Below are 24,691 nucleotides of genomic sequence, written 5' to 3' on the forward strand. Positions count from 1 at the left end.
AAACCAGGTTCCTAATTTTACAATGATGATGTCAGTGAGAATACATGACAGCACTGGGTTGGGGTGCCAAGTCCCCCTCCACATGTTTCCTCCTCCTCTTTTCCTTTTTTTTCAACTTATTTATTTATTTCACCAAGAGTGGTTTCTTGGGAAGTATTAAAACATGCAGTATTGTCTTTCTCATGAAGGAAACCGGAGCCATAATGAAGGATGGTCAATATTATTGAGTAAATTGCTACATCTTGGTCAGAGGGGACTGATGTTTTGATCTCTTACTGCCACCTATAATTGTTAAAGTTAAACAAAAATTAACATAAATGCTAATACATTTGTATCCTTATGTGTAAATGAGTACCGAATAGTAATTACCAAAGAGAAGTTGTTTTTTTCAGCACCCTCTACATTGATCTCTCCAGTGGTGTTAAGTCTTTGGTACCGTTTAAGAAGTTGGTACTGTAATGTGATTGGCGCTATATCTGTGTGGCTTGTTGTATCATTTCAGTTTGAAAGGCCATTTGAATGTGGCTGTAATATAATAATAAAAAACATGGCTCTGTAGAGGTAAGGAAATAAATTGTCTCCAATCTTCACAACCAAACTCCAAACTTTCACAGAGGGTGTAAGGACAGACAACCCTGACACCATCCTCACCTGGATTCTTCCAAAAAACAACTTAGTAAAATATAGGGGCTCTGGGACCACCCATGGACATCCATTCAGTACTGAGACACGGAAGTTGACAGCGTGTCTGCTAGTAATGTCAGCTCTCAATTGTCACACAGTGCCCACTCAGACTTTTAGCATTGACACAAATATTTCCAAAACTGAGCAACAGCTGGACATAGTCTTATATGATGTGTTGATATAAATGTAGCAGAGTTTAAATTTCAGTTCCGCTTTATATTTATTAACGCAAACTATACTTTGGCTGCTAATGATGACAGTGATGTCAAACTGTCATAATGTATTTAAACTCCCTGGTCTCTGATGGACAGCTTAAATATGTCCACTCTGATGAATCCTAACAACAGAAAGGTCAGTGTGACTGCAAGTGCTGATGATTCACCATCCACTTGGGACGATGGTCCCAGTGTTCATTAAAAGACCGCTGATCCTGGCCTATTTCTCTCGCACAAATCATACCTTTATAAGAAACAGCTTTCCTCTGCTTTTGCGAGGGGGAAAAGCGCCAGCACGTTTCCCTCCCCGGCTGTGTTACTCAGCATTTCTGATTTATTCAGATCAGTTAGCTTCAATAGAACACCAAACATTATTTTTAACCAAGTGGAACCAAAGTAGCAGAATGACCCGATTATGTATGGATGCCCATGCTCTCCCCTAGATGGCATGATTCCTTTTGTCCAAGTCTACATATTGCACATTACTGTAAATGGAACAAAGATGGAAACATTTTCCCCAGAGTGTGCCAGTAGCAATGCCTTTTACGTTTAGAGGATGAGGCGAAGGAAAACCGCAAAGAGACCGAGGAGTTCTTGCCAAAGAAAATGCTGCACAAATACATCTTGCCTACCTGTGGATCAGATCCAGTTAGCCATGTGCTTTGATCAGAGGAAAAGCACTTTCCCTCTATTTAAATATCTGTCATGGTCCTGAATTTCAACTGCAGAGAGACTGTATTTACATATCAACAAAAACCTTACAGTGGACAGACTCACATTTGAAAGTCGTCCCTTTGAAAGAGCCCAAATGGAACCATTTTGCAGCATCAACCACTGAGGGCCCAAAAGCTGGGCTGCTTTCAATCAAGTTTCAGTCATACAAATGACACAATGCATGACCATATAAGCACATTTGCACAGACAATGTTTGTATTTAGATAAATGAATGAAGATGCTTGCACGCAGCAAGGGGACATGGGTCAGATTTGAACCCTTGGCCACTGCAGCAAGGACCCTAAGTACATCTACCAGGTAAGCTATCATGCCCCCCACTTACTATTTACAGCTTAAACAGACATCAGGGGCAAAAGGTGTTTCCATATACTGGCAGTTCCTGTCCCACCATCATACTGTTTGAATCCACTCTGCAACAGGGATCTCTCAAGAAGTGAACTATGGACAATGTAATAATCAGATGGTTTTAATTTTTAAACACTGCCATCAGTGGAATTTTTCAGCAAGTGGTGTTTTCTCTTAATTCTTAAATCTCTGAGTCTGTATTTTCTATATTCATCTACGCTGGGTGCTATCTAGCAGGGTTCAAATTCACAACATGTGGATCTAGAAGGGTCACACTGGCAAGATTCTCTTTCATTTCCTCTCATGAAGGAGAAACTATGGCGGCTGCAAAACAACACAATCTGTTTGGTTTGTCTGTTCTGGGCGGTTCAACATGGTGCCTCCCATGGGAGCTGACCCACAGCATCTATAGATAAATATTCATCATTCTAAGGTAACAAAAACACAACAATTTTTATTTTTAGGTAATCAATTTATGCCAATAGATCCTCCGAATTTAAAAAAAAATCCAAAATGTTCTTATTGTAAAACTAGGGGTCTCTAGCAGGGTGATTTCATTAGTTTCACCCATGATGTCAACCTGCTAATCGTGCATTTTATGATCCTACGTCCATATCATAGACACATTACATATGATAATTTTCTGATCTCCTCTGGCTCCTAGAATTACTTCTTCTAGGGAAGAAAATGTGGTAAAAAAAAAAAAAAGAAAAAACTGTTAGCAGGCTTAGGGTTAGTTGCCACTGTGATACATTTTCCATCAATCTGCTACTCACACTGGACTTCCTGGATTGTATTTAATTGTCTCAACCGTATGCCGCCCCCTGCAGTGTTTTAACACAGGGCAGTTTCTGTCTGAATCCCTGCTCGGTGTCACTATGTTTGATAACCTTCACAGTGGCTGGGAACGTTCTCACAGATTATGTACAGCACTAATGCCTCAATAAACAGAAGACAGAGAGATGTAGCATGTTTCCTCCCATGGAATGGATAGAGCAGCTGGCCAGTAAAGTTTTCACATAATATGGAAATAGAATCAAAATGTATTTACCTACTCTGAGGAGATTTTCTGGAATGTCCATCTGTATTTATGCGGGCTAATGGTTTCCATATTGCTTGTGGGAAATGTTAAGAGGTGGGGGCATGGGGAGGAGCACCTGTAACAAATACTGTGTGCTGCCACTGTTTATCCATTCAAACCACCGTGGACCTACATTTCTGAGCACATTTTGCCCCGGAAAGATTATTTAAAAAGCAACTAGTACAGTGGTCGCTTTATATAAAACTACAGTGAAATTACATAAGAAATTTCACGGGCACTACACCATTAGTGTTGTTTTTGGCGGCCTGTTTTAATCTTAGTTTTAGTCTAGTCTTTGTGTCAAACTTTCATTTTAGTTTTTATTAGTTTTAGTCACTTTTAACTCTTTTTAGTCTAGTCAAGTTTCAGTCAACCAAAAATCAGAGCATTTTAGTCTTATTTAATGAAATTAATGAAAATTATATTTTAGTCTCTTTTTAGTAATGCAATTCTATTTAACCCAGTTAATATAGTACAAGTACCTAGTATAGTATAGACAAAACCAAAATTTAGCGAGACGAAATAACGTTATAACATTTCGTCTCGTCCCGTTTTGGTCAACGAAAATGAAGAGATATTTTAACAGAGTTTTTATTTTGCAAACCACATTTAGTCCCGTTTTTATTCGTCAACAATATTGCATTATATATTTGATATAGTTTTCGTCACATGACCACCATTTATGTTGCGTCTCGTCTCGTTTCCGACGACGATATTTAGTCATAATTTTCGTTGACGAAAGCAACACTATACACATATTACATGTCAAATGGATCACGGTCATACCCCACCCTATGAAAATAGTTCTATATTATGTTCTATGATGTTCTCTGTGTCTAAGCCTTAATCATACTCCAGTAAGGATGCAGACAGCTGTGGACAGCAGACACGCGTTTATAGAGATAGTATATCACCAACCATAAATCAATAAACCAAAACCAAGTCCTGAATAAAAAAATAAAAAAACTGCAACTGAGCCTTTTCTGCTATATTTCAGCATGTTGGAAAATACTTATTTTTCTTAAAAACATTTTTTTTTCTTATCACATTCAAGTTCACATTTTCACTCAGGTTTATATTCAGTTAAGGGCAACTTTCATGTAGCTTGATTTTGCAGTTAAGTTTAGGTAATAAGCATGTTTTTCACATACATAAATTCTAGCTGCACATTTAGTTGATTTTGTTATGTTATTGTTTGTTATGTTTCTTTCTTTTGAGTTAGCATGTTGCTACTTCAGGACGTCTAGCCTCCACCTTGTATAATATATGACTGATGCAATGAGCTGTACTAAATGTCTGCCACTGTAAGGGGAGTTTGGGGATTTGTATTTTGCAATTAATTTAACAGGTTTGGTTATTTTGGTTATTTTTGGCATTGTACTGAGCTAGAAGCAAACTGTCTATAGTGTTTATTTGCACTTAATTTAGTTTTTGTGTTTTGTCCACCCTTGTGTCTATTGAATGATTAGGCCAGCCAGGGGTGTAAGAAAATATAGAAAAATGTCGTATCGCAATGTACTGATGATATTGTGTTGCTTCTCAAAAAGACTGTATCCATTTTTGTCTTGAGTTGAGAACTGAGTGCTAGGGTGTTGAATGTTACATGGACTGTGATAAATACAAATGCAGATGATCTGGTTGCATTAAAAAAGTTTGTTTTGTAAACTTTTTTTTACCCAGATTTTAAGCATTTTTTTAAATGACAGTTTACCCAAAGCCATTTTTTTTTATTGCAATATATTGCCTTGCTTACATTATCGCAATATATTGAATCATAGCGGCTGTAATGTGATATATATCGTATCGCCAGATTCTTACCAATACACAACTCTAGTTTATACAGTGCTTTCCTTTTGTTTCATTTAGTTAGGTCAGTTTTGTATTCAGTTAAAGTCTCTTATCAGTTCTGTTTGTACAGTTCAGTTCTGTTTTATTGAACTCTTTTAGGACCCAATTGAGTTTTAAAAAAATCTCCTTTGCTTGGCCTTTTTTTCAATTTTTGTTAATAAAAAAATAACTACTTTTCGGAAATCACAAAAAAAAGGAGTTTTGCTGCTTTGCCTCTGCTGCTTTTGATCATTCCTTCTCACAAGTTGCCCAGGGTTATGGAGGAGCAGTATTAAAACTCTGGACTACCTTCTTAATTTCACTGCTGTGTTCTTGTTTGTACTTTCAGATATCACCCTTATTTTACTCTTTACTGATCACTTTCAGCCACATTGGAGCTGTGTTAAGTAACTGCTGATGCAAACCAATCTTTTCCTACTATTGCTGATTCACATTAAAAGCTTTCCACTGATGAACCGGAAGGGAGCTTTTATTATCAAGAAGTCATAGGAAATGCAATGTGTTTGTGGGAGCTATTCTTTGACACGGGTCTAATCCACCAGATATGGACATATTCTGTGCTATGCTGTTAGCGGATCAGAAATGTTGCAGGCAGGAATAGTATAAATAGAAAAAATGAGGAGTTGACACACAGTGAGCTGAAAAGGCTCTTACTGTAATTCAAACACCTCCAATCCCTCCATCATCAAGGTAAACAGCACTGTGCCAGCTCCACTCCGCTGCCCCCCCACACCCACACCCCCACCACTATGGAAAAACCTCTGAGGCTGTAGACTCTTGTTAATAATTCAGTTAAAGCTGCTTTCTGTTGGACGCAAGCTGGTTTTCTGGAAAGCAAAGCCTCATCCTGGAGTAGAATTAAACAGACATATCCATCGAACAGTATACCCCAATAAATAATAATTTTCCAATCTGCTATGTGGTGGTAGTGCAGAAGTGGTTCGTCTACACTGTAAAGTTCTGTGGTCATTTGCTCTAATGGCCACCCTGCTGTGATAAACATCCATTGAGAGCACTGTTCATCTGGTGATTCATCAGGAGACGGTAACCAGCTTTTCTGTTTGAAGTCTCTGATTTGTCTTGTGAGTGTGGCTACATCAAGCCCGTCTCTGTGGTGTGTAAACTGCTGTGAGACACATTGAGAACCCAAGTGGGGAAACAGCTTTAGTGAGTATACAATCCTCAATAAAACACTGCTGTGCTTGCAGTGAAATCTGGAGAATCAAGGCGATGCATGTGCAACTGGACAAACTTTACAGGATATACAGTTGATACACAAGGCTCATTAAATTAATGTGACCTGTCTAATGTCTGGTTTTGCTAGTTGGCCGACGATGAAGGTGTGTTCATAGGCTGAGAATGATGACAACACTGGTCTCAAAACACTTGTCTAAATTTAATGTCATTGGATTGCAAAAAAAAGAATAATGTTAAACGTTACGTTCTTAAAAAAGTCTTCTACTCTCTCTACCTTATTAAAAATTCCAGAATATAAGATAAGATATATATAAGAAATACGATTTTCCTGCTGGACACAAGCTGTCTCACTTCACTGTAAAGTCCATTCTTAGTGGATGTGCACTGGTGGCTCCAGGTTTTTACATCACACTGTTGCATACTGGACCAACTTGTGTGACCTCCATGGAATCAGTCCATCCAGGGTTGTTTGGGGATTGTTGTAGCGTAAATTGCCTGATTTTACGGTACATTTTCAAAAAAATGTTGATGCATGTTGCAATGTTTGTAGGCTATTTTTTTTAAAAATTGCAATGAAATTGCAGGAAACTGTAAACTGAAAAATTTGTGAGCAATTTTTTTGGTATAATTCCTGTAAAATTCAACTTTTTGCGTGGGGGACTGCTTGATTGGTGAAACTCATGGTAAACAATGATTGGTTAAATTTACGGAAAGGTTACAGTGATTGGACAAAATTGCAAGGCAATGCAGAATTCACAGGTATTGGTTGAATTTGTGTTCATTGTTGCAAATGCAGCGTCTGGGAGGGACGGATAGGATGCATATGAACGTGTTGTGTAGTAATTAAGCTTTAGCCCAAATTACCTTTCAGAATTTGCTAGGTCATGATCAGTCAACAAACTTACAATACATGATTTCTTGCACTGTAATCAAACATAAATTAATTAATTAAACTTAATAAACAAATAACTTGCAACATATGACATATGCAGAAAGTTTGGTTTTAGAAGGCACTTTAGGATTTTGGGGATATAAATAAAAATGTAAAAGTAAATCCTTGTTTTCCTTAGAGGTCTAGAATATATATATGTAAGCATTTCAGTCACTACCATAAGATGTAGCAGGAGTTTCAATGAGTTTTGCCCCACTCATTGCAAGCACCGGAGCGTTCCCTTTAAATTCTAAAAAACAGAATAAGGCAATAAAACCACCAAGCTTATGTGCTGAGAAGCTCAGAGATGACTGCATTGTTATTCCATGGTGTATCATTACAAACTACAACAAAATAGAACAAGATGGCCAACAACAATCTATAACAATACAACACAGATGCAAATGAGTCATGTCTTAAGCAAACAAGCAGGTGCTATACCATAAAATCCCCCCCTTGAATACAAACAGCAGCAGGACCACAAGCCGAGACCTTCAGTGAAGTTAGAACCATGACCTCAGACAGAGAAAAGTTTCACACATTGAGTCACTTAACTGCAATGTTGCTGTCATAAACACAAACACAGGGTGTCAGTGGACAAACTACATGGGTCCAGCATGAAGTTAGGTACCCAAACAACAGCAAGAGAAGTGAAAAAGTGTCCATGATGTCACTGAAAATATAGTTTTACAACAGGGATAAACGCTTGTTCTTTGTCATTATCTATGAAACAGCTTAGGCTCTGGTTAATGGCCCCAAACAGGCTGACACATAAAAATGTAAAAACCTTGATGAAAACACCAAGCTCTGAAACATACCCTATGCAAGAATTTGATTTCACACATTGGTGTATTTTTTAATGTACAGATGAAAAAAAAAAAAATTGTATGATACAGGTGCGTATGAGCTGGATGTGGCCCAGGGGATAGAGTGGGTCGTCCATTAATCCAAAGGTTGGCAGTTCAATGCCCGGCTCCTCCCGCTGCATGACCAATTGTCATTGAACAACCTCAAATTGCTCCCAATGCTATGTCATCAGTGTGTGAATGGGTGAATGTGACATGTAGTTATTTAAATGGTCGTAAGACTAGAGAGGCACTATAAATGTAGTTCATTTACCATTTAGATAAAAATGGCCAAGTTTTCCTCTGCTACCCTCATACCTAGTCAACAAACTAGGTTGTTGACTTCCAAAACAGCTTAAAAGATTCATATGACTGTTTTCAAATCTGCATGTTTGGTTAGGTTTAGGTGGGTACAGCTACTTTGCTAAGGTAAATCTTGGGAAAGACTCTTGTCATTGGATAAAGGTTAGGGTTAGGGATAGGGGGTTTGGCTTAGTAATGAGTGTAGACTATTGTGATGCAATAGAAACCACAGCTTCCGTTGTCAAAGTCAGACACTTTGATACACCTAGCCACTCACCCTGACCTTCTCCCTAAAGGGCAACACACATCTGCAGCATATGAGTCGCATCAAAACACTTGCAACAAATTGTTGACAAGTGGGACACTCAAATGTCCTATTTTCCAGTGTCAGCACATTGCACTTCTACAGAAGAGCAGTTATTGTATCACAATTCATCAGTATTTCAACAAATCTCACCAACAGTACCTTGATTACCTCTTTTCATATGGCATGTTGGGTGTACGCTTTGGGTGAATTTGGTTGTAGGCAAACTGGATACAGTGTTAAAGGCAGGGGTATGTTCATTTCATTCAGCCCATTTTTCATGGATGTAGCTTGGTAGCTAGCTTGCCATGAAGAAAGCGACATTACTATTCTTAGTCCTGCCTGCAAATGCTTGATTGGTCAATCTCAACTCAGCAGTTATCAGTGAGTATCTATGAGTTTGACCTATTTGCAACTCTGACCAAATTAGAGATGCAGGGATCGATCAGATATCTGGACCAGACTAATGCTGTCTGTCAGAGTGGGAAGTTTTTTGATTGTTTTTCAGTTCCACTGGGAGTCACTATAGTAAAACATTTTCATATTCTGTACATAGTGGCCTTTTTACAGTCATAATTAGCATGTTTTTCTGCTCAAGGCTTCACATCTGGATGCACTGCACAATCCAGCTTTTGCTGTCTGCTTTCCATTGGAGGGTCAAAGCTCCCTTAGAGCACTGGAATGGTTACAGAATGTTTAGTCTCATTCACATTTTAGAGGTAGTGTATATATTATATTTTTCTACAGTCTTTATAGTGTTTCTGTAGAACATATGGGTTTATACCACTTCTACGTGGAATTAATAGAGAAATCCCTCCCGTGTTTGCTACCCCATAAAGCATTCCTCCCTCTCACTGACATTACCACCACAGGACTTGAAAACAGATGCAGTCATAAAGGCATTTATTAGGGAGGCCTTAGTCCTTGCTTTAATGTGAAGGTTGCACCTGCTAGCCTGCTAGCCTAATATGATCCCTCCTCTGCTTTGTGGGAGAGGGCTCCTGGTGTTTTAACACCTTCTGGGAGTCCCAGGTGCATACTTCAGCACTTGGGCCAATTTTTCTACCTTGCCATGGTATTTTTTCTCTTTCATTTGAAGACAGCAGGGAACAGCAAAACAGTGGTAGAGAAAAAGAAGTAGATTACATATAAACAAAGGCCTTGTGTTAGAACATGACTTAATGCTTCTCAGTTGTCTTATCGTTGTCTTTTGTGTTCCTTTACTGCCTGTTGATCCCGTGCAATGTTGCATCAGTCAAGTTTTGTAAAAGCTGCTGTGTTCTCAAAAAATGAAAAACAAAAGCTTTCTTAAATCCTGAATTATGTTGGAGCTAAAAATGTAAGGTTTGCCTCAACTGTGAAATGAAAGTGAAGCTCATTGAGTGTTCCAATCGGTGGAGTTTATCATCTGGGGAGCAAGTGCATTTCTTAGCACATAGCATTTTGCCCTTTTGCATTCTTTGTACAAGTGTATATTTCTGTGTGATGGTCTGTTAGGGGAAAGGGTAACCTTGCGAGGAAGCTAGACTTGCGAAACCACACAAAAATCTATCTTGCCCTGCTTCAGTCGATGTGCTTGTGTCCAATTAGTGTCCTATCACAAACTATTGGCATCTACAGCATGAGCTACTGGCATGGTTTAACGCTAGGTGTGTGTCAGCTGTGTCGGCTGCTAAAGAGGTTAGCTAGATGCTGCAAACATCAGTTCTATCAGAACTGGAGAGTGTTTCTGCATTGAAAGAAGAGCAAAGACAGACACTGGAGGCTTTTGTTGATGGAAAATATGGTTTCTCTCTTCTCCCAACTGACTTTGGGAAGAGTTTATCTACATTCACACTGCAAGTCCTTGCGCTCAATTCTGATTTATTGCTCAGATCCAGATTCCAGTGTGAACAGGTCACGGTCCTGAAGTGACAAAAAAAAGTCAAGTGAATTCTGATATGACTGTTTACACTGAGGACACACTGCAAAAAATCAGACCTGTATCTGATTTAGACCACATATGAAAGTGGCCTGTAAAAATCTGATATATGAGCGGATTTTATTTACTTCAGCCTGCAGTCTGAACACGCCCTTTGACTTTGTTATATGGTGGTTGATCTGATTGGTTGAAGTTCGCCCGAGATAGACAGTGATAGATGGTTTATCCAGTCACCTGGCAAGTATTTTTTTTAAACGAAGACTGCTCAAGGGGAATTTTTGATCTGATGATCAGGGGATCACCAAGATGACTGGATATCATCCTCTTGTAATCATTTGTATCTATTCCATGCCAAATTTCATGGCAATCAAAAATCCATCCATCCATGTTCTGGCACAATTTCGAGAACAGGTCATGGTGGTATCAGGTTCAGCAAACTACCGGAGACATCCCTGTGTCAAGAACCTTTGTCCAGCTTCGCCTGGGGAATGCCAAGGCAAACCCAGGCCAGATGGGATATGTAGATGGGATATGTATTTTCACCTCAACTAGCTCCTTTGATGCAAAGGACCAAGAGCTGCAGTCCAAGCTCGTCCCAAAGCTCCCATTCTGTCCCGTCCTCTATCTTAGTTTTATTATTTACACCAGGAAAAGAGTTCTTAATTTCGTTCACTTTCATGTGTATCATGTTTTGGAATGAAAATATATTATCCTTGATCCTTGAAAACTCATCTTGGTTGTTTGTATCTGTGATCTACCCAGAGCTCATGACCACAGCTGAGAGTGTAGGTCCATAATGGTAATGAAGAACTTTGTCTATTGGGCAGCCTGGTCATATGACTGCATGGCATGTTAATGGCACATCACAGCATCAGCGCTCATTTCAACACAAAAAGTGTTTTATGGGTATTATAATGTTGTGCATGGATGTTGTTAATTGATAGGCAGCAGAGCCAAAGAAGCATGTGGACAGGGAAGGGGGTGTTAGATAAGAGTTTAATAATAACTGTTATAGTGGAAACTACAAGCTCACGGATGTGGTTTAAGGACCGCATTTAACCCTCTTACACCTGTTTTCTGCAAAGTAAACAATGCTGTTACCGTTTTATGAGTCTGACTCATAGTTTACTTGAAAAGCCGTCACTGTGCACTTTAATCCATAACTTCAGCAGGGGCCATCTGTGATGATTCGATGCTAATCATCTTTCAGCGCCCACCATAGACAGTACATTTTTCTGTGGTGCAGACAGACAAACTGGAGCTCATTTTAGATTACATAAAATCAAAGAGACGATTAATACATTTGCGTCATACTTTTAAAATTCAGACATGCAAAAGGCTGTATTCTCATTTAGCATTTTTGTCCAACACTATAGAGGAGAAATTCATTCTTAAGGAAACACTGAAAAATATATATGCATATATATGTCACCAGTATATCCAAGTGTGTGTACTAATCCACACATTACATACATGACATTATCATATTAACATTACAAACTGTAAACACCTACAGTGCACATGTTAAAGCTGCAGTAGGTCATTTTAATAAAAATAGCTTTTTGTCATATTTGCTGTAACTATCACTATATCCTGACAGTAGTACATAAGACAGACAATCTGTGAAAAAATCTGGTTCCTCTGGCTCCTCCTAGTGCTCCTAATGGCAGTTGCAAGAATCCACTGGGATTGAACAAAAGCAATCAATCAGAGCCAAGAAAGATATAAAGACACGCTGGGTTGGTGGCTCTAAGATGCGAGTCTAATTCCCATCGTCTGTATTTTATTTGACTTTTTTAGTTCAGGCACGGTGGATTCTTACAAATGCCATTAGGAGCACTAGGAGCAGCCAGAGGAACCTGATTGTTTCACAGATTATCTGTCTCATGTACTACTGTCAGGATATTGTTTTTTTATTTTTTACATTTATCCAAAACAGTAGTGGTGTACTAATGCCGCAGCACTGGCGCTTCTAACACATGCATCATGCACAGTGTGTAAGGCACAGAGGGCATCAAAACAACCTAATGATCATCAATCATAATAATCACATCAGATATGATTTACATTATAACACTTAAACGCGCACCAGTGTCTCACTGTTGATTTTAAGGCGTGCTAGAAAAACTTAAAAATATACAGAGTAGGACTATATCTCACTTCTTTCTTCTCTTCTCTAAAGAAAATGAAAGATAAAGTCATTTGTAAAGTAAATTGTCTAATAGTACAATGGCCAAGCGTCCCTGAGAAGAACACATTGAATTAGTCAAGAAGAGGCCTATTAAGTCTGTATGTAATCTGTTCAAAATGAATCCAAATCACTGGTTTTACACAGACTTCTTGCAGTTACTGAGTTTGGGGTAATTGTATAGTTTTTAATATAATTTGAAATATCCATAAAATATTCCTCTTACTCAGGGGTTGTCAGTTTACTAAATGATAAAAAAGGTTGGGAACCACTGACTTAGCCAAATTAAAGGAAAACAAACTATGCTGAGAGTTCCCTACCATGTTTTGCTGTCATTTTCAAGGCTTTTTTCTCCTCTCCCTTTTTTGACCTAGGGCAAAGCACGCACGCACACACACACACACACACACAGCACAGAGGCAGTAGTGAAAACAGTGACCCAGGTGAAGTAAAAGGAACGTTTCCCTGCAGTTGACGACAACTCCAGTAAAAAGTAGAAAAAGTAGATAAGCAATATTCCCACCTGCTTTGTCTCCTCCTCTCTTTACCAACAGTGGAACACATTATAGGAGGACAGAGGACAGGAGAAAGGACTGATACTGACTGATGTCTGTGTTCTTCATTATTCATAAACATCAGTCAGTATTTTGATGTCAGGTAATTTAGGCAATATGTTTTACTGACAGATATTATTGAGTGTATATAGTGAGTTTGTTGTTGGAAACCTTACTGTTCTAGAGACAATATTTCGTTTTTTAAAATATAAATTAAGACCCCAGTCATAATGGCTAAATATGGAAAATCATCTGGATTATGTTGGAGGGGTTTAATCTTCAACTCAAAGTTATTTATCTTAGGCATCCCCTCAGGAACACAAATAGCAAAAAGCAAAATATACATATTAAGGTTTTACTTTTAATAGCCAAAATAGCTACCACAACCCCCAAATACCCCATAAAACAAAGGTGAATGAGAAGTTTATTATGGAAAAGGTCACAGCAAAAATACAGCTTAAAATTGACAGGTTTATTGATATATGGGCACCATGGATAATGAGTTATTCTTTTTTAAATTAATTAATTACAAAAAAATTATTCATTTTGTATTCATTTTTATAATCAATCCTGTTCTGAATGTATTCTTTTTTAATATGATAACTTACAAAACTTTTTCCTAACATATGAAAAAGAACTGTAATGTGAAAACTACAACCTGTGTGAGTTTTTTTTAATAACTATTGTAGTCATAATAGGCAGAAATGATGTGAAAATGCAGTGTTTTTGCAAAATAAATAATTTTCTTGGGGGAGGACCCCCAGACCATACAGACCCTTCAGCGCAACGACAGTGTAAACCCTCCAGAAACCTGGGAAAAGTTCTGATATATAGAATAACATTATTCATGCAGGTGTGTAGTGACCATCAGGCCAAAATGGCCAGCAGAGGCCCTGCGGAGCCATCAGTGCTCTACTCACTCTTGCTGTGTGCGTTTTACTGCACTACATTTGTCTGACAGTTTTAGTTTTCATCATGTCCAGTGCAAATCATGTATCCCTAAATGTGGTGATTTTTAATGTGAATGTTTGTGATAAATTAAAGCATTAAATGTTCCTTTATGGGCTGAGAAACTTCTCCTATTTCTTCTTCTTTAAAACCCCTCTTGGATCAGTTGGAAAATGCAGCATCACAAAGCTGAAAACTTCTGACTTTTTAGAGATACACGGTTCTCACATTACAGCCACACTACAAACATATGACGATCTTATAGAATATGATGCACTGTTGTTGATCAAACTACCCAACAGTATATAAAGTAGTTCAAATGAGCTCAACCGTAAACATCTACAGCAGTAAAATGTATACACATACAACATACACATTAATGCAGCAGTACTGCATGTTACTGATTATACATACTTTAGTAAGGTAAGTAAGGTTTTGAATGCAGGTCGAGTATTTTCATAGTGTGGTATTATACTAAAAAAACACACTTAATTAAATCATGGACAGAATTTTACATACAGATTACATGGCTTTCTTTCAGCATTCTTTAAGCAATTCTGTTGGTCCACCTCAATTTATTAGGGTGGATTTAGTTAATTTTGTTTTAAAATTACACTGAAGTTGATCCAACCCAAGTAAATTAAGTTGGCCCAACAGAATTGCTTAATCTTGAAAGAAGAAGAGTCAGAATCATATGATTTGAAAGGATTTGTTCTTGTTGGACCAACATGTGTTGATTTCATTCACCTAAATTTTCTTTGACTTATGGCCAGCAAACATGAACCAATCATAAAGGGAACATAAAAACAATAGATTTGTTTAATAATAATAATAATATGATTCCAGTTGTTAATCAAACACATGCCCTTGTTGTATTTAGTGTGGTACTTCTACTTAAGTTAAAGGATCTGAATACTTCTTCCACCACTGCTAATTGATTGTAATGGACATAACTATAAGGATAACAATACAGCTTTTCAATGTCACTATTTATTTATTTATTTATTTATTTATTTATTTATCCCTTTACCATTAACCTTACAAAGAAAGACAAATAAAATATATGTGGTGAAAAAAAATATGATCCTCCCCCTTTCACCAAAAGAAATTTGATTATCCTCCCTTCAGCAAAAGTAAATATTACATAACCATCCCCCCCAATAATTTTTATACAGTCGTCAGTCATCATTAGTCTGATTTACAGTAGTTATACGTTTAATATGGGGTAGGCACTTTTAACTAGTTATTACATTTTTTTAAATAATATTCTGAACTATAGCTGTATATATGAACTTTGAGCTGTGGTGAAAGAGTTATACAAATATTTGACTTTGCAGAAAAACTAATAGAATGTGTTTAATGGAGAAGAAACAGCTCAATAAGTAATTTTTAAACATACAATACACCTACATAAAATAAAAATCTATAGACATAGGTGCACATATGAAAGGCACTCTGCTGTACATTAAACGTAACACCACAGGAATCATTGCACTGGTGGCCTCAAAAGCACACACATATATTGCATTGATCATTTAAATCTCGACTTGATTCTTGATCTGAATCACATTTTTACCCCTTAATGTTTCTGTGCAGATTCTATATTATGGTGATATGGTGTCACCTAGTGAGCAATGTCAAGTAATGCAGCCACTGACGGAGTTACACTGGTAACTCTGGCCTACAGTTTATCTGAGTGACTTACACACTGACAGTGATTCCATGAGCAAAGACTGACCTGAGAAGAAAACAATATTCTGTTAGCAGTTTTGCCACACACGGACTGGTGCGTTATGCTGGATACATGTATCCATGTATTTCCTCATTCAGGATAAAGCGTTTTTAGATTATGAATCAAATAACACTCCCACAAAACTTAGTGGCATTGTAACTTTCAACATGTAATCTAATCCTGTCATGCAATTCTTATCAAATTATTCTTAAAGGTCAACTGTGTAACATTTAAGAAGATCTATTGTCAGAAATGGAAAATAATTTTCATACATGTGTTTTCATCAGTGTATAATCACTTAAAAACAAAAACAAAACAAGAATGGTTGTTTTCTTAGAATAAGGTGTTTTCATCTACATAGGATGTGAGTTCTCTTCTGGCAAAGTCCACCATGTTTCTACAGTAGTGTAACACGTGGAAACTGATTAATATGACCAAATATCCTGGAAATAATCTGTGTTGTCCTGGAAATGTATTATTATATTTTAGTCCCTTGCTCAGATCACCTACATAAACCTTGGTGCATATTTAGTTTTGTCCTTTATTATCAAGAAAATCTCCTGAAGTGAGGCAGTTGCAATCTATAACTGCATCGCTAGATGCCACTAAACCCCACATACTGGACCTTTTGTAGGTCGACAGTAATTACCATAGTTGTTTGGCTTGTGTTTTTGATGATTATTATGAGACTTATAGTGTAGGTTGTTCATTACCATTGTGGGAAGACTGTTGGGCAGGCTGTTAACTTACCTGGAACCCAAAGCAGGGATTGTGTCACTACTTTTGTACACAGAGAGAAGGCTGGATGTAGGCCGTAAATTGGAGCTGTGTTTTGTTTAATTCCGTACAAATACACAGGGCACTAAATAATTTTTACTTCATTAATAAGTCTATTGGTTTTGAGCGAGAAAAAAAACACGTGTCATCCAGCAGGGTTTTTTTTAAATTTGTGTTTAAAGTTGGCAATATATGGAAGCCTGTTTCCACCAATGTGATGGGAAAACAAGATTCAGTAAGTCATTATGAGAAATGTTCTCACAATATTGACTAATACTAAGTCATTATTTTCAGAATGTTTTATCATTATACTGACCTACAGAATTTTGTTTTCCTGTCATATTAGTGTAAATGGGCTTCCATAGAGAAGCAATAGTTTTTTACATGTCGTCAGATTTTGATGAGTGTTAATGAGCTTTGCGGAACAATCGTCATTTTCTTCCCTCTGGACTAATCAGGTGGCCGTGTTTTGGATTGACATGTAGAATCAAAGATGTCTGCGCCCTTTTTGTCAATATCAGGCAGCAAAGAGGAGAACATTACAGCCAAACCTTCTTCCAAAGTGTGTAAATGGGATTATAAACAATGCGTCTCACACCCAAAAGGAAGAAGAGGCCAAGGAGTTCATTCACACAGGGCAAACACCAGGAGGACCATCTCTTCCAGGCAGATTTAAGTAAAATTCTGTAATTTGTGTATTTATTGTATAGTCAGATAAACATAGTTTTGTATACAGCTACCAGCACATAGATATCTATAATATAATGGAGCAGGGAAACAAAATTACCACTGTGTTTGAAAGACTGCAGTAATGACATGTGGAAGTCTAAGACGATATTAACCAGTGTATGGATCCTTCTGGACCTATTAACTATGACCATAATAGTTTGATATATACATTGATTTACATACTATATTGATCACACCAACAGGGTAATAAAGAGGGAGAGGGAGCACAGCTTTGCACACACACTTGTTACTCAGGGTTACAGTATTTCAGACCCTCTAGTGTGTCTCTGCCAAGTCCATCTAGAAGTCAGCTGAGTGTGGACTTTTTAAAGCTGCAGTAAATCATTTTTATAAAAAATATTTTTTTGTCATAGCCAAGAAAGATAGTGGACTGTTGAATCTCATTTGCAGTGTCTGTATTTGATGGCCTGGGAAAGAGACTCAACAATCAACTATCTTAAAGTCTCCAACCTAAAGCCTCTTTCTGTTTCTCTTGGCTCTGATTGGTTGTTTTCGTTCAGGCCCGGTGGATTGTGCTTTAACTTAATTAGGATTTAAAAATATATTTTACTTGTGTTGGAGTTTTCTTTTACATTCAATATCAAGTAATGTAACAGAGTCTTAAAGTAATAGAAGAAAATTCTTTATAGAAAGTTATGTTTTCAGGATTTGTGTTACTAAATTAACAACACTTCTCATTACCAACGCGTCAGAAACTGCAGCTTGGTCTGTGGCCCTACGCTTCAAGAAGTGACGCTGTAGGTATCCTTCTAACATCACTTCTGGATGCACAGGGATGTTTGATTGATATGAGACCGTGGCACTGTTAAGTTAGCAATAACACAATTACCCGCGTCGGGGTGGACTGAATTAGGAAAACAAATAAGCAACGTCCGGTTACACTTTCAAAATAAAGCCAGAATGAACAATCGTAATACTACCACTAAAGACACTAGTGGTTTCTTCCTATTTCATAAATACAAATGATGTTGCAACATTATTAGGACAAAAAAGTATAAAGTTAAGTTAGTTAGTTATGTCTAATTAACATAACTAACTAACTTAACTTTCTACTTTTTTTCCTAACAATGTTGCATCATCATTTGTATTTGGCTTTATTTTGAAAGTGTAACAGGACGTTGCTTGTTTATTTTCCTAATATAGTCCACCCGGACGTGGGTAAATGTGTTGGTGCTAACTTGACAGTGCCACAGTCTCATATCAATCAAACATCCCTGCGCGTCCAAAAGTGACACTAGAAGGGTACCTACAGCATCACTTCTTGAAGCGTAGGGCCACTGACCAAGCTGCAGTTTCTGACGCGTTGGAAATGAACACAAGATAAAATAGTAACATGACTGAAAATCAATACAATGTTTGAAAAATAATAAATGAAATGAGAATGAGAGCTCTTCAGTGCGTCTGCATTGTCTGAAGTGACAGGGTAGGTTCACCCCTCTCCTCCGTCCAGACACCCCCCCTCCTCCTCTTGACTGGGGAGGTTTGTTCTTGTCGAGAGCCTGAAGCCTCCTCATCGGCCCTCTTCCTCTTCCTGAGGTGTTGGACCTGGGTCGAGCCATACCAGGCTTCTGTGTTGCTGAGCAGTTCTAAAATAGAAAAAAATGTGATTGTTCACCAAGCTGATACTGGTCCAATATCTGGCCATACAAGATAGATTTAAATATATCTAAATTCATTAACATTAAAGTGTGTGTGTGTGTGTGTGTGTGTGTTGCCATAGATTAACTTACTTTTAGTGCTGTCTGCCAGCTCTTCAGTGAGGTTTACCACCCTCCTCTTCTTTGCCGGGGAGCTGCCGTCTGAGGTTGTACAATCAGCATCATCTCTCTGTCTTTTGTGCAGCGGAGACTTTAGTGGGCTCTTTTCCAGACCTGCCTCTGTCCTCGCTGCATCCAGGCATTCACTCTTCCTTTTCTTAGCCAGGATGGTGTATGGGCTTCTGTGTCAAAAAAAACAACAATACTAAATGGTTTGAATCTTGAAGAAATAGACTTTTTTTCTTTCTTGCTGAGAGGGTGATAAGATGATATGCTCAGCTCTGGAGAACTGTGGAGCTACTGTAGAGCTGGGAGTTAATTAGCTTAGCTTAGCATGAAGACAGGTCGAAGAGGGAGACCACTAACCTGGCTCTCTCCTTATTTGGTATAGTCTGTACACAAACTCCAGTCACATATTGGATGACGTTAGACTTGACACAATCAAAAAGGCCTTGCAACTCGAGTTGGGCTTCACTTGGACTTGAGCCTTTTGACTTATAAATACTTTACCCCAAACCAAAATATTCAAAAGTAGAACGCAAATAAGAGTTTCTCCCAAACTATTAATCTAAAATATCAAATCATCAATACCGGGAGATATTTTAAACACACACCTGTTGTCGCATTCTGACTCGTCAACGGCATCCCTTTTCTCTTCTTCTCCTCTCTGATGATGGAGCTCTGGAGGAAGGGCTGTTCCCTGCCGCTCAGCCCAGCAGGCTGACCCTCTTCCAGACCACTGTGGTGGGCCGGGCTGGCAGTGCTAACGGAGGTCACCCCGATTGTTTCTGAGGTTGAGCAAACCCTGTCCTCGCCATCATCAGGGGTCCCAGACTCACAGTTGCTCATCAGTTCCTTGCTCTTTTTTGCACTGGAAGACAGCCAATCACTGAGTCAAACACCTTCAACCATCTATATCAGCACAGAGATAATACACACAGCATGTAGGCACACACTTACTAGGAGCTGTTGTCAACAAGGTGGCACATTGTCACAAATGGATGCTGAAGAATCTGGCTTGGTGTGATTCTTTCAGAGGCATCCATCTTCAGCATCTTAGACAGCAGCTCCACAAAGCACGCCCCATCTGCACAGGCATCTTCTCTTGACAGTTGATGAGGCCTCCTGTACAGGACGCCGTTCAGGCAGCTGACCGTGCGCTTGTGACAAAAGAATTTCCCTGCTTCACGTTGTGACTAAAGAATAGATGTTTGAGTTAGCTCATTTGTTCCAATTGCAGAGACAGTCTAAAGCAAAGAAACAATGATATTTTATACAAACACAGCTAGATGATGTTACCATAAATCCCCACTGGGGGGATCCAATTCAGCATTTTCTGCCCTAAAAAACTGTGCTCTATGCAGTGCATCAGTCAGCAGGTGGTCTGGAGGTCTACCAACAGTTAGTACGATATGCCTCATCTGTGGGGACAACACAATGCTGCGTTATACTTCAAAGTCCATTTTTAAGCTTTCACAAGAGAATTTCTCCAAAAGTTATGAAACCATTGTGAAAACTGTTTGAAAACATTTTCATCTTAAATTCCATTGAATTTAATTAATTGAAACTTTGTTATTTTAAGAAAAATGCTAAACATGAGTGACAGTGCAGTGGAATACAGCTTATCTCTAGTTATTGTGTTCGTGGGTATAAAAGGAATACATTATGGCTGAAGTTGACATTGATGTCTGGTGTTTTAAGTGCAACACTGTTAAAATGTTATACTTACCATATCATATTCGTCACAGCCAGGGAACAGCACAATGCCCATCAACATTTCAGCTGCAATGCAGCCTAGAGACCATACATCGATGGCGTTGTTGAAGGGACGCCCCAGCAGGATCTCTAGAGCCCTGACAATATAAATGAACATACAACGTTTTGATCAGAAGTAAGCTTGACTAAAAACTTAATTTTTCATTGGATATCCTTTCTGACACAGCTGTTCCACATATACAGATGTGCTGTCAGACACCTGCATCATATCTACTCACCTGTACCACAAGGTCTGAACAGTGCTACCCGTCCATGCTTCAGGATTGTTACAGGCCAAGCCAAAGTCGATGACTTTCACTGCCAATGGCTGCCTTAAGTGATCCACCATCATAATGTTATCTGGCTTTAGATCTGCATGGACAATCCCTGCGCTCTTCAGAAAGTTCAGAGCTGTAGCCAACTGAAAACATCAATTACAGTAAAAATCAGTTCTGGTTCTTCCAGAAAGAGAACAATAATTACAATCATTCAAAGCCAATTTGAATTGAACATGTGACCAGTTATTTCCCTTAGATGGTTTTGAGATGGACCAACATTTGTAGCCACAGTGATAGAAGACACACTTTATCTTAATTTGACCAAACTGAAGGTAAAGGTATCCACAATCTCAAGCCTTTATGGACATTATTTGGCTTAACATACTGCAGAAATCTATTCTTCTTTGTCATTTTATATACTTGCAGTTATATATGCATTTAAGAGAAAAATCGCATTTTCGGAGCTAAAACAAGAGACAATGGGTGTATTGTGTGTTACAACTTTTGTACTGAAGAAACATACCTGTTGCATTATGGGGCGGATCTCTGCCAGCTGAAGAGACTGAGACTGGCTCCTCTTCAGGAAGTCAAAGAGACTGATGTCGAGCTTCTCGAACTCAAGACAAAAACGTCCCTTGAAGGTGAAAGAGTCGTTCCATCTGACGATGTTGAATTTTTCAGAGTTGAGCTCTTTCATCATTTTTAGGATTTCCTCCTGAATGTACGAGATATTAAAAAGAGATCTGGTGTGAATGCAGTGTGCTTTTGAATTATCACACAAGGGAAATGTCGATAAACGTAATTTGTGTCGCACCTCTTCCTTTGCCTCGTGAATGAACGCCAGGGATTTGATGATTTTAACAGCCACAGTTTCGTTGGTGGCTAACTTCCAGCACTGAGTGACCTCTCCAAAGGTGCCACTCCCCAGGAGCTCTTGCACCTCGTAGTCAGAAGATGCAGAAGAGATCCGGCCTCTTTTGACGACCTGGAAATACTGGTTCTCAGTCATGGTGCAAGCAGATGAAATCTGATATTATTTTCTTGCCCTGGAAGTAGAAAAGAAGGAATTTAAACAGTTATGTCTTGCCTCTCACGACCTATATTGCATATTTCTACTGCTCCTTAAAGAAATATACATGTTAAGTGTAAATAAACCTATGCTGTTGTTAAAATAAAGTCTTAAAATTACAAAAAAACTGACATGAAATTATAATAATTAATATATTATTTGTTTAATACAGATGACAACCTTTACACCAATATTTCGGTCGAGAGACAGGATACAACTAATCTCTCAGTTAGTTGTATCTGTTCGTCGTATCACTAATATATCTGTGTATCAGTATCATGCCTTCTATAAACAACCTGCCAATGCCAACAACTTCAGTTGTGAAGTAGTTTTATATCAGCATTGCAACCAGATGTACATGAAAACTTGACTTCAAGAAGAGTTTTCTCTGCCGTAACGTGAGAATTCAATCAACTTACCAGACTGATGTCAGTGATGCTTTGTGTTGAAATTCAGTGTGTAATAACTGTGTCAATAAAAGGGTTTCAGAAAAGGTTTTCAAGTTAACAAGCCAACAAACAGGGTTGAAATGTCTCCAATGATGATCTGACTGACTGAAGTCTGACTATCTCTGTTCTTTTATACCTAAGACATTCTATTGAGTCTATTCCATCATCATGTTGTCATTCTGACACACATAAGATAGAATAGAATGCGAAACATGTATTCTATACGGATGTATAAAAAATAACAGTAACCAGTAAAATAACTGAATCATAACAATACAGTAATTTTCTTGAATCAAAATACAGTTTTAGCTTTAAATTTGCATATTAAATCTTGTGTAATGTTTAAAAATATTTACACATGTGAGAACAACTAAATTACCTTTACATACAGGCTAACACTGCTATAATACAAATAATCAAGTCAAAGAACTGTAATTAAAGTCACAGTCTGAGAAATTACAGTAATGATTACTGTTTTCAGTCATAAAAACTGCATTTGTTCAGTTTACTTATGCTTATACACTGATAAAAAAACATTTATTCAATGTTTTTTATTTTGAAAACATAGCATAAAAATTATAAAATGTATCTGTCAGTTAACAAAAAAACATATATAAAATAAAGGAACAAATACAATAATAAATTGTCACTTATTTTACATAGAAATGTTTTAACAGTATTAAACTTGAATTTGACAGTTTAATCATTTAAATAAACAGTAAATATCTGTGAAAATGTTTTTTCTTAAAATAAGCAGTAATTTTATGATCATTTAGAGTTATATATTTTTCATGTTATTTTATGTTAGACATGTAAATTCACTGGCTGTTTTTGTAGTTATATTCTTATTTCCATGTATTTAAAAATACTGAAAAAAAATCTGAAAAAAATAATAATTGTGCAGATAAAAATAACAAATAACATTTTAAAGAACTCAAATAACTTAACTTTGTCCTTTTCTGCTCGTCCAAAACTCATAAATTGCAGTATCTGCAAAAGCAAAGAGCTTTAAGTTTGTGGACATACACGTGAAATGCCCTGTGGCATGCGATTTCCCTCAAGATCACGTTGGTTTAATTTGCTTTCATGTTCTAAAACAATCATCAGCCATCTAAATGTGGCACACAAACAGAACATAAAATGAAGCTTCTGCAGTATCGGTAGATCTTTTCACTTCCATTTTTCTAAAAGAGAATAATAATCACAAACTTTTTTATTTTCCACACTAGTCACACAAACACTGACTGCAGAGTCTTCTGCTCAGTATTGTAGTGTTTTTCCAAATGAAAAAAAATCTGTTTGTGTTGTGTCAGCTCATTAATTCTCCATGAAAAAAAGATTAAAAAAAAACATTTCAATTTCTAATCAAAACAGTTGCTTATTATTCCCTCTTTGCTTACACACAGGTAAGCAAAGAGGGACACAGGGGGAGCAGCTGATGTACAGTGACGGTGTGTGAATATAAGCTGTAGGATACATACTGAACAGTGTGAGGTTCTATCAGACTGTATGCAGCAGTTCAGGAGAGACTATAAAATATCAATAGTCTATTTCTATTTTAAACATCCTCACCATTCTTGTGAGAATACATTTAAAATTATAATAATTAGAAATACTTTATTGATCCCTAATTGGTTGCATTACAGTTGCACAAGTTGCTAAACAAAGATAATTATAAGAAAACAGAAGTAGTACATTAAAATATCAGAAGAAAAAGCAAGTATAAATATGAATACTATGATCTAGCAGCAGTTTAATGAATAAATACTAATAAACTAAGGGCCACGCCTCAACCACACCTCTAATCACCTGGCAAGCTCCTTATACCTTGTTTACCAGTTTTCTCAACTGCCCCTCCATTTCCCTCCCATTCCTCTCTTTCCTACCCTATACCTCCCTCTGCTCATCCCTACCCACATCCCTTCATCCTCTCTTCTCCCCTCCACCCCTCATCCCTGCAGTGCATAATTATTCCATATCTCATTCTAGGTACCGTCTGGGAGCCTGTAAGTAGCTCAGGTGGAA

The sequence above is a fragment of the Dicentrarchus labrax genome, unplaced genomic scaffold (assembly GCF_905237075.1).
Source record: "Dicentrarchus labrax unplaced genomic scaffold, dlabrax2021, whole genome shotgun sequence".
NCBI lineage: Eukaryota > Metazoa > Chordata > Actinopteri > Moronidae > Dicentrarchus > Dicentrarchus labrax.